The sequence below is a fragment of the Glandiceps talaboti genome, chromosome 7, assembly GCF_964340395.1.
Source record: "Glandiceps talaboti chromosome 7, keGlaTala1.1, whole genome shotgun sequence".
Classification (NCBI taxonomy): domain Eukaryota; kingdom Metazoa; phylum Hemichordata; class Enteropneusta; family Spengelidae; genus Glandiceps; species Glandiceps talaboti.
In genome coordinates, this window is record NC_135555.1 from 21,045,075 (window position 1) to 21,056,545 (window position 11,471).

Genomic DNA, 11,471 nt, shown 5'->3' on the forward strand with positions numbered 1-11,471 from the left:
TGTATGCCAGTCATGTCACTGATGTACCAAATTACCTGATTGACTATACATATTTTGGTCTCGTTTTAAGTTTGGAAACGTTTCCTCGTAACGACATTAGATACAATGTTTTACACATGGTGTAATATGTAGGAAATGTTAATGAAATTGCTTGCGACCCCAGTCTGGACGTCGATAATAAGAGCTCATAAAACAGAAATTATATAGAATAGAATAGAATAGAATAGAATAGAATAGAATAGAATAGAATAGAATAGAATAGAATAGAATAGAATAGAATATAGAATAGAATATAACTGTATTGTCCATTTACGGAAATTTTCCTTTCGCTTCACCAAAATATAAAAGGCACATTAAAATACATATACACACTAAAATAATTACAGTAACACAAACACAGTTACAATCTTACAATAATATACATATACACACTAAAATAATTACAGTAACAAATACAGTTACAGTCTTCCAATAAAAGTATTCTTTGAATTCAGTGTAGATCTTTAAAATAAACATTGTCAGAAGCTTAAAATCACAGGTTAGAGTTCAATATGCTTATTGCACTTGGTATAAATGATGTGAGGTATCACTAACAATTCCTTGGGCTTTCCTGCGGACGGACAGTTTGTAGAGGTCGTAGAGCTGACTCTGTTTCTTACCAATTATTTTTCCCGCCCAAAATTACAACTCGTACCAGTTTAGTTCTGTTTTTAACACTCAAGTTGCCATACCACATTGTAATGTTAAAAGTTAGCTTACTTTCTATAAGGCTCTTGTATACCTTTTCAGGAACATTTTGACAGATGTCAAAACTCCGTAGCCTCCTCAGTAAAAATATACGCTGCATGGCCTTCTTAACAATACAGTTAGTGTTTTCAGTGAAATTTAGCTTTTGATCCAATTGCAAACCTAGATATTTGAAATACTCAACGCTTTCTACAGTCTGACCGTTCAATACAACCGGTTCAAATGTGACACTACGTTTGTCATTTTCTATTATTAGTTCCTTAGTTTTAGCCAGGTTCATTTCCAGTAAACTTGACTTACACCAGTCTTGCAGGGTTGCTACATGATCAAAATAAATCTGTTCATTTAGAGATTGTTCTTTGAACAGGAGGCCTACAAGTGCCATATCATTAGCATATTTGAGCAAACTTGCAATTGGATCTTGAATTTTCATTTCATCAGTATCAATTGAAAACAACACTGGTGATAACACGCAGCCCTGAGGTGCGCCTGTATTCAAAACAAGTTTATCTGAAAGAATTCCATTCATTGCATACATACATACATACATACATACATACATACATACATACATACATACATACATACATACATACATACATACATACACACATACACACACACATACATACACACATACATACATACATACATACATACATACATACATACATACATACATACATACATACATACATACATACATACATACACACACACACACACACACATGCATACATGCATGCATGCATACATACATACATACATACATACATACATACATACATACATACATACATACATACATACATACATACATACATGTACATACATACATGAAATTCATTGACTGATCATGATGAAAGGTTGCTTTCTGATGCAAAGTTAACATATTGTGGTAACACTGAAAACAATACACTCTCCTGATGATGACAACAGAATTAGAAAACTAACATAAAGGAAAAATCCTCACTATTCATTTATAAAATACACCATTCCATCCAAAAATAAGTCATTCATTGAGGTTATTTATGATCTCAGTAATTTGATTAATTTTGTATTGTTTTGGCTTGTCAACAACAAAAACCTCAAACAAGAGTCTTTGGTAGTTGAGGTGCCACTGACATACGTGGCAGCATCAGAGACATAGTACATGTCTCTAAAAAAAATTTGATATTTTAGCTAGTTTTCCACACTGCATCCCATCGTTTTCTAGCTCATACCAGGCAAACATTTTTTATTTTGAGTTTGTCCGTATTTTTTTCACTTTTGACCTTCAACAATTTTTTTAACAAAACATCTCCAGCCCCCACCCTGATTTCCGATGCTGTAACCAGTATGTAAAAAATCTTTCTAATGGCAATGAATTTCTAAACCATATCCTGTATATCAGAGGCAATTGGTTTACCAAACATGCCATTTTAAAACCTAATTTATGTTGCCATGGAAAAAGTTTGTTTTAACAGGATGTTACTGATTTACAAATGCCACAAAAAGGGTATTGTTTTTAAGTTTTATGGCTAATTTTGGTGACCATGACAATTAGTGTTTATAAAATGACTTCTGTTTTTGAACTCAGCATAATAATCATAGCAATTCTGTTATATTCCATGTGTAAAAATAGATTGGATGTCAATATGCAAGGAGACCTGATTATTGTTAGTCATAATTTTATATGTCTGAGAACTGAATAATACCGAAACAACATTTCTAAGTCTACTGAACGTTTCCATGGTAACAGCTATCCTATTTTAGACAATTTTTGTTGCAATGGATAGTGCGAACTCATACATGTACGTGTCAAAAGCAAGGAAATTATTTTTCCATGATTTATGTCTAATTTATTTGCAAAAATCCGCATAATATGGTATCTTGTTACCATGGCAACTGATGTTCACAATAGCATTCCTTTTTCATTTTACCAAAACAATATTTGTAAGCTTACTTTACATTTCCATGGAAACAGATCTCCTATTTGGACAGTTTGTATTACAACGGATAACACCAACTGGCACATGACTAAAGGAAGCAAAATCTTTTTTGAAACTTTAATATTTAATTTTTTCATTCTTTTAAGTCTAATTTTGGAAAATATATTCTGCATAATATGGTGATTTTGGTTACCATGACAACTGATAAAATGGCCACTTTTTTGAACTCACTATTGAATTGATAATGGATGGATGGTCGGACGGATGGACAGACGGACGGGTGGATGGATGGATGGAAGGACGGACGGACGGACGGATGGATGGATGGATGGATGGCATATATATATATATATATATATATATGTGTGTGTGTGTGTGTGTGTGTGTGTGTGTGTGTGTGTGTGTGTGTGTGTGTGTGTGTGTGTGTGTGGATGGATGGATGGATGGATGGATGGATGGATGGATGGATGGATGGATGGATGGATGGATGGATGGATAGATAGATAGATAGATAGATAGATAGATAGATAGATAGATAGATAGATAGATAGATAGATAGGTGGGAAGGTAGGTAGGTAGGTAGGTAGGTAGGTAGAAAGGTAGTATTTCTTTGTGTTTTGGATTTCTTTTTATCGTGCACGTGATCACTGTAGTTTCTGATTACCGAGCAATTTTTTTAAAAAAACCTACACAATTATATTGCTGGGTTTTCTGCTACCTTAGTAACAAGACACATTACCAGCATAACTGCAAAAAATACATATTTCTAAACATAGAGTGGCACCAAACGACCTGGAATATTTTCCATACGTTGTCTGTGTATTTACAAGTTTGACAAATCGGCAGTTACAGGCTATATTCGTTGCTTTCTTATTTTTCATAAAGCAACGAATAAAGCCTGTAACTGCCTGAACAAGTGCATGTGCCCATAGGAGGAAGATGCATATTTAGTAACATCGTGTACAGTGCTAATATCAAGACGGACAATAGCGGCAAACAGTACATTGGTTTACAGGATAACACTTTCAAAACCCGCCATGCAAACCACAAACAATCCATCACTAAAAAAAGATACCACAGCTGTACTGAGCTATCAAATCATGTCTGGAACTTAAAGGTGAAAGGCCAAGATAGATAGATAGATAGATAGATAGATAGATAGATAGATAGATAGATAGATAGATAGATAGATGGATGGATGGATGGATGGATGGATGGATGGATGGATGGATGGATGGATGGATGGATGGATGGATGGATGGATGGATGGATGGATGGATGGATGGATGGATGGATGGATGGATGGATGGATAGATAAATGGATAGATAGATAAATGAATAGATAGATGGATATATATATGTATAGATAGATAGATAGATAGATAGATAGATAGATAGATAGATAGATAGATAGATAGATAGATAGATAGATAGATAGATAGGTAAACATTCCAATGCCAGTCTGAGAGTTTACGTAACAAGCGAGATGGATGGATGGATAGATGGTTGGTTGGATGGATAAATGGTTGGTTAGATGGATGGATGGATGGATGGATGGATGGATGGATGGATGGATGGATGGATGGATAGATAGATGGATAGATAAATGGATAGATAGATAAATGGATAGATAGATGGATATATAGATAGATAGATAGATAGATAGATAGATAGATAGATAGATAGATAGATAGATAGATAGATAGATAGATAGATAGATAGATAGATAGATAGATAGATAGATAGGTAAACATTCCAATGCCAGTCTGAGAGTTTACGTAACAAGCGAGATGGATGGATGGATAGATGGTTGGTTGGATGGATGGATGGATAGATGGTTGGTTGGTTGGATGGATGGATGGATGGATGGATGGATGGATGGATGGATAGATAGATAGATAGATAGATAGATAGATAGATAGATAGATAGATAGATAGATAGATAGATAGATAGATAGATAGATAGATAGATAGATAGATAGATAAACATTCCAACGCCAGTCTGAGAGTTTACGTAACGAGCGAGATGGATGGATGGATGGATGGTTGGATGGATGGATGGATGGATGGATGGATGGATGGATGGATGGATAGATAGATAGATGGATAGATAGATAGGTGGGTAGATATATATATATATATATATATATATATATATATATATATATATATATATATATATATATAACTCGGTGAGTATCAATCAGCTAAGACAGTGCTCTATACCGCAGTGGCAGAGCGCAATAGTTTTGGTAGTAGTGGAACTCTTTCTTGGTTGTTACTCGGAGTTTCACGCATGGTTCGGTTGACTGATGATCGCACCATGCGTGAAACTCCGAGTTACAACCAAGATAGAGTTCCAGTACTACCAAAACTATATATATATATATATATATATATATATATATATATATATATAATCAAAGTGAGTTGGTTGGAACTTGAGGTACTAAGTTGTAACTTAGCACCTCAAGTTCCAACCAACTCACTTTGATTATTCCCGCCCTGCTTACCCAAGCATCGAGCACTCTATTCTACGAGTTTGATACTATTTACTATATATATATATATATATATATATATATATATATATATATATATATATATATATATATATATATATATATATATATATATAAGATATTGTTAGCAACATTCCAGCGCAATAGTTTACCAAACGAGCGGGATGTATCTGTGTATTTATGTATCCATCTATGTATGCGTGAACATTTTTATCTGTGTATCTAGAATGTATCTATATGTACATGTGTGTCTACGTATCTAAGTTTCTAATCTATATATCGATCATTAAATCTACCCATTCATCTCGCTCGTTATGTAAACTATGGCGCTGGAATGTTTTTAACAACATTAAGGAAATGTTTACATCTTCATCTGCATTTTCACTAGGAAGGAAAATCGATAATCGTCTATTGTTCGATCAACTCTCTCTCTCTCTCTCCTTCTCTCTCTCTCTCTCACTCTCTCTCTCTCGATTTGTCTGTCTGTCCGTCTGACTCCGTTTCTCTGTCTGCCTGCCTGTCTGTTTGTCTGTCTGTCTGTCTGTCTGTCTGTCTGTCTTTCAAAATGTCTGTCTGTATGTATGTATGTATTCATTTATGTATGTATGTATGTATGTATGTATGTATGTATGTATGTATGTATGTATGTATGTATGTATGTATGTATGTCTCACTGTCTTTGTCCGTCTCTCTGTCTCTGTCTCTCAATCTCTGTCGATTTGTCTCTCTGCTTCTCTGTCTATTAGCCTGCCTGTCACTCAGAAAGGTTCATCGCTGTATATTCTTCATAAATGTCAACTGATTCGATTGCAGCATTGATATTGTCAATGAAATAGTCCTCTTCATACCCCATCACAAATTGTAATTTGTCAAACTTGCAAATAAATAAACAACGTATGGAAAACATTCCAGGTGTATGTTTAGAAATATGTAATAGTATATCTTTTCTGCAGTTGCGCTGGTATATGTCTTGTTGCAAAGGTAGCAGTTCTAGCCTATTTCCTTTTCAATACAATTGTCTACGGTTTTTTGAAATGGGTAGGTGATCAGAAACCACATTCATCATGATACAAAAAAATCCCAAACACAAAGAAATTACTTCCTATCGACCTACCTACCTATCTATATATCTATCTATCTTTACATATATAAAGATATATATATATATATATATATATATATATAATATATATATATATATATATATATATATATATATATATATATATATATATATATATATATATATATATATACACCCATCCTTCTATCCACCTCGATTGTTACGTAAACTATGGCGTTGGAATGTTTCCAACATTAGGAAAATGTTTGCATTTTTGTCTGAATCTCTCAATTATGATAAATTAATATTATGAAGTCCCAATTGAAAAAATGAAAACAGGTCATCTATGTATTTATGTACCTATATACCTATTTATCTATCTTTGTATCTGTGTACATATTTATCTATGTATCTAGTATGTATCTATGTAAATGTGTCTATGTATCTAAGTATCTAAATCTATCTATATATATATATATCCTTCCATCCATCCCTTCGTCTCGCTTGTTATGTAAACTATGGCGCTGGAATGTTTCTAACAACATTAAGGAAATGTTTATATTTTCGTCTGCATTATGCACTAGGAAGGAAAGTCGATAACCATCTATTTTTGTATCATGATCAATGTGGTTCTCTATCTATCTATCTCTCTCTCCCTCCCCCCCTCTCTCTCTCTCTCTCTCTCTCTCTCTCTCTCTCTCTCTCTCTCTCTCTCTCTCTCTCTCTCTCTCTCTCTCTCTCTCTCTCTCTCTCTCTCTCTCTCTCTCTCTCTATCGCTCTCTCTCTCTCTGGTGTGTTTGACATCGATTGATCAAAACCCTTTGCCTTTGTGTTCGCAAATAGGACAAATTCATCACTGTATATTCTTAGTAAATTGCAACTGAATCGATTGCGGCATAGATGTTGGCAAAGGAATGGTCCCGTTCATACCCCTTCGCAAATTGTAATTCGTCAAACTTGTAAATACATAGACAACGCATGGAAAACATGTTAGGTCGTTTGAGGCCAATCTATGTTTAGAATATGTATCTTTTCTGCAGTTATGCTGGTCCCTTACCAAATGAGTAGATGTACTCTGCATCTACAGTAGATATATTTTGGGCTATAGTAGACGAAAAACCTCCATCTACAGTTGATCTACTTTTGCGCATATATAATTAGCTCTTTTAGATGAAATGTAGATGAAAAGTAGACGAAATGCATTTCTCAATGCCTGAAGGGCACGCACGCACACACACACACACACACACACACACACACTCACACTCACACACAAGCAAGCAAGCAAACAAACAAACAAACAAACAAACAAAAACACTATATATATATTTACATGCATTGAAGTTTATTCATGTGTAACTTGGCAAGGTTTAATGTACATCAGAATGTAAGGATATGAAACTTTGATTTCTTCAGAAGTATAAAACTTTGAATAACTTAAAACGCTTTCATTATGCTGTTCATGACAGTCCTCTTGGTTTATGGGTGTTTTTTTTTTACAGCATGCTTTAACTGTTTCGTCATTTTCACATTTCATTGCAAACCTGCAAGAGATAAAAAATAACAGTGGTTTTCTGACAATACACATTTCATAGGTGACCATGCTAATTACCATATTGACAAATATTCCACTATTTTACAGCTCTCTGTACTTTAATTTCCAACTAGTAACAAAACAAAATGACTATACTAATGACGTGGCAAGATTACATGCAAAGTTTGGTTAACTCGTCAATATTTCTAGACCAATGTCACAGCAGGGCTGCCACTTCCACGGATAAGGTGGTCTTCATAGTTGAGCTCATTTGGTAGAAGTCGAGTCCCATGAACATTTGAAACAATTGCTAAATCTCTAAATCTCTAAATCTCTCTATCTCCCTTTGTCGATTTGGCCGTCTGTCTGTCTGTCTGCCTGTCTATCTGTTTCTGTATGGCTGTCTGCCTGTCTGTCTCTCTCAATCTCTCACTCTGTTTGTCGATTTGTATGTATGTATGTATGTATGTATGTATGTATGTATCTCTCTCTCTCTCTCTCTCTCTCTCTCTCTCTCTCTCTCTCTCTCTCTCTCTCTCTCTCTCTCTCTCTCTCTCTCTCTCTCTCTCTCTCTCTCTCTGGTGTGTTAGACATCGATTAATAAAAAAAACTGTAAACAAAAGCGTTCGCTCTAATATTCGCAAATCGGAAAGGTTCATCGCTATATATTCTTCCTAGATTGTAACTGAATCGATTGTAGCATTGATACTCTCAACGGAATAGTCCCTTTAACAATTTGTCATTTGTCAAACTTGTAAATACACAGACAACGTATGGAAAACATGCTAGGTCGTTTGAGGCCAATCTATGTTTAGAAATATGTATCTTTTCTGCAGTTATGCTGGTAATGTTTCTTGTTGCAAAGGTAGCAGCCCTAGACTGTTTATACTTTGCCACTGCTAAATGCTAAGATTTTAATATTCAATTCCAAGACAGATACATATACCATTTGTTGTGAGTGAAAAATACCGAATGTTACCCACAATTTGTTATCAGTATATCGCAACTCAATTTTTGTATTCTAGCAATTGACCTTACCGAGCAAATATCTACTCAAACATTGTCAATACACAGTGAACCTTACATCAATCATGATTTGTCAAATCTGCATGTTCAGGGACCGGTCAGTTTCTCCGGCCGGGGGGGGGCGATGGATTGGGTGTTCATCCTGTTTTGAAAATTGTAGATAAGGGGTTGTTGTCTTTTGGATTGTGATGGAAGAAAAAATCAATTTCTACGACGGCATATAACCTTGTCTGAACCATGGGATTTGTTCTTGTCCCTGTTTCTTACATAAATTCTTTAATGTAAGAGTTCAAACATAACTCTACATAGACATATACATGTATTACCTAGCTACCACACTAGTTACAGAACATGTCATGTAAATACTTAGCTGTTTCACAATCAATGCTTCACGTATATTGCTCCTTGGACAGAGAAGTGTAAGGAACGAGTGAATCAATAAATGCAATCCGACGTTTCAAATCAATATTCTTTATCCTAGGATATCAAGGCAAGATATACAGTAGGTCATCACCTGACTATATAGCTATATGTATATCTAAATTACATACATACATACATACATACATGCATACATACGCACGCACGCGCGCGCGCACACACACACACACACACATCAGACAAAAGAATCGTAACTTTCCCGTATCTATGCATTTTATTACGAACGATCAGTGTATCAGATATGTCTATTTCAGGAATTTTGTAAGGTTTCTGGTGATGAGAAAGTATTGAGGTTGAAGGAAGAGGAAATCATTTTCCGTCTTGGAACGCTGGAACCCCTTGGAATTAATAGATTATTCACGCCATATGATTTCCTGTCTAATCAGGGTTTTTTTTCAAATTTCAGGCGTGTTCTCTTGGGTTCTATTTGGTTCGTGCGAATATTAGAACTGTTCACACGTATAACCGTTAATCACGCGCGGTTGTCATTCTGTTCCATAACATTCACATATATTCAGGTGTTTACCTAATATGTCTGAAGCTTGCCGATAAATACCTTGATAAAGAATTTTTATTCCAAACGTCGGATTATACATCTATTTATACGGACTGACTTACAAGTTCCATATGCATTTCTTTCTACATACATACATACACATACATACGTACGTACATACATACATACATACATACATACATACATACATACATACATACACGTTATTTTAAAGCTTCTAATTTATTTATTCGTTTACAACCAATGAGTTACAATTCACTGTCTGTGTTGTTTTACATTATTTTATTGATTAAATATCCATTTCTCATCCATATTCCCAGCAGTTAACGTTCTCATGTAATATGGATGAAATTTGTAAAACGCTAGTAGAGAACAGCGTCTTCTGAAAACCGTTCAATGCAGCCTTCCACGATTTCTAATACCTTTCCCACGTAGTTATCGACCATAGACATGGAATCCTTAGTAAAGCCTTCGTTGGTGCCGAAATCTTCTCGCCCTGGTGAGAGTGGGTCTTCCCGAAGTAACGCTAAAAGCTGCAAACACAAAACGAAATAATCCCCCTGAATAGAAATATATGACAGGCGTGCTTTGAGAATCTCTACCGGTGGTTTAACGTTTGATAAAAGTTTGAGCTCGTGTCACATGTGTAACTAGTGAGTTTACTGACAGAGAAAACATTGTAGAAACGAAGATGCAGACTACAAATTCCAGACACATTTTGATATAATATGTATTTATACCTGGTAGTTATATATATATATATATATATTGGATTCTATGATACCAAAAGGACAATTTTCATTGTCTGTCTTGAACAATGATTTTAATACTGTTATATTGATATTGACAATCAATGACTCACTCACTCACTCACTCACTCACTCACTCATTCATTCATTCCTCAATCCCTTTCACGCTAATAAAAACGTGGCATCATATTTAAAAGCAGTGGTTCCTGAACATTTTTAAAATGTCACGTGCTTACCGTTAAACTTATTGAGCACTGATTTGCTAGAGATTTTGAGAGACGGAGAGTTTCAATCACATGCCTAGGAAACTGACAGTGGTTAAAATATTCCAAATGTTCTGACATGGTTTCCCGGAAAGCAAGATCACTGTCAACCACGACAGGGATTCCTGCAAAAAGAAAAAACCGCCATGGTAATTGGATTTAGAGTCGATTACTGTCCAAGTCTAAGACGGTAAAAACAAGCACATATACATGGGTACATACTAGTATATACTGCATTTTCTATTCAACTGTTTCTCTGCATGATGCCTAATAAAGGCCTTAAGAAATACACTCCATCGTTAGTGCCTGTAGGAATTATTGTAACTGCTTGAACTTGTGTGGATTTCAAAGTAAGCGATCTGTTATTTTGACTGCTTGTTGCCAAATCAGTCAAGAATCAGGTAACTGATAATTTCAGAACCACTTTCAGTAATACTAAATATTAACTACATGATATACGATACACAAACGTTACATCAGAAAACGCAGTTTTGCTTTTTAAAGAAAAAATTACCCTAAAAATAATTCAATTCGAATGTACAAATTTGGTTGCTTACTAATTATCTATCCTGTATGTCCATTCTGTCAATATCTGTTTGCCTCGGTCTGCCTATATATGTCGCTTGGTCGACAGACAGACAGACAGACAGACAGACAGACAGACAGACAGACAGACAT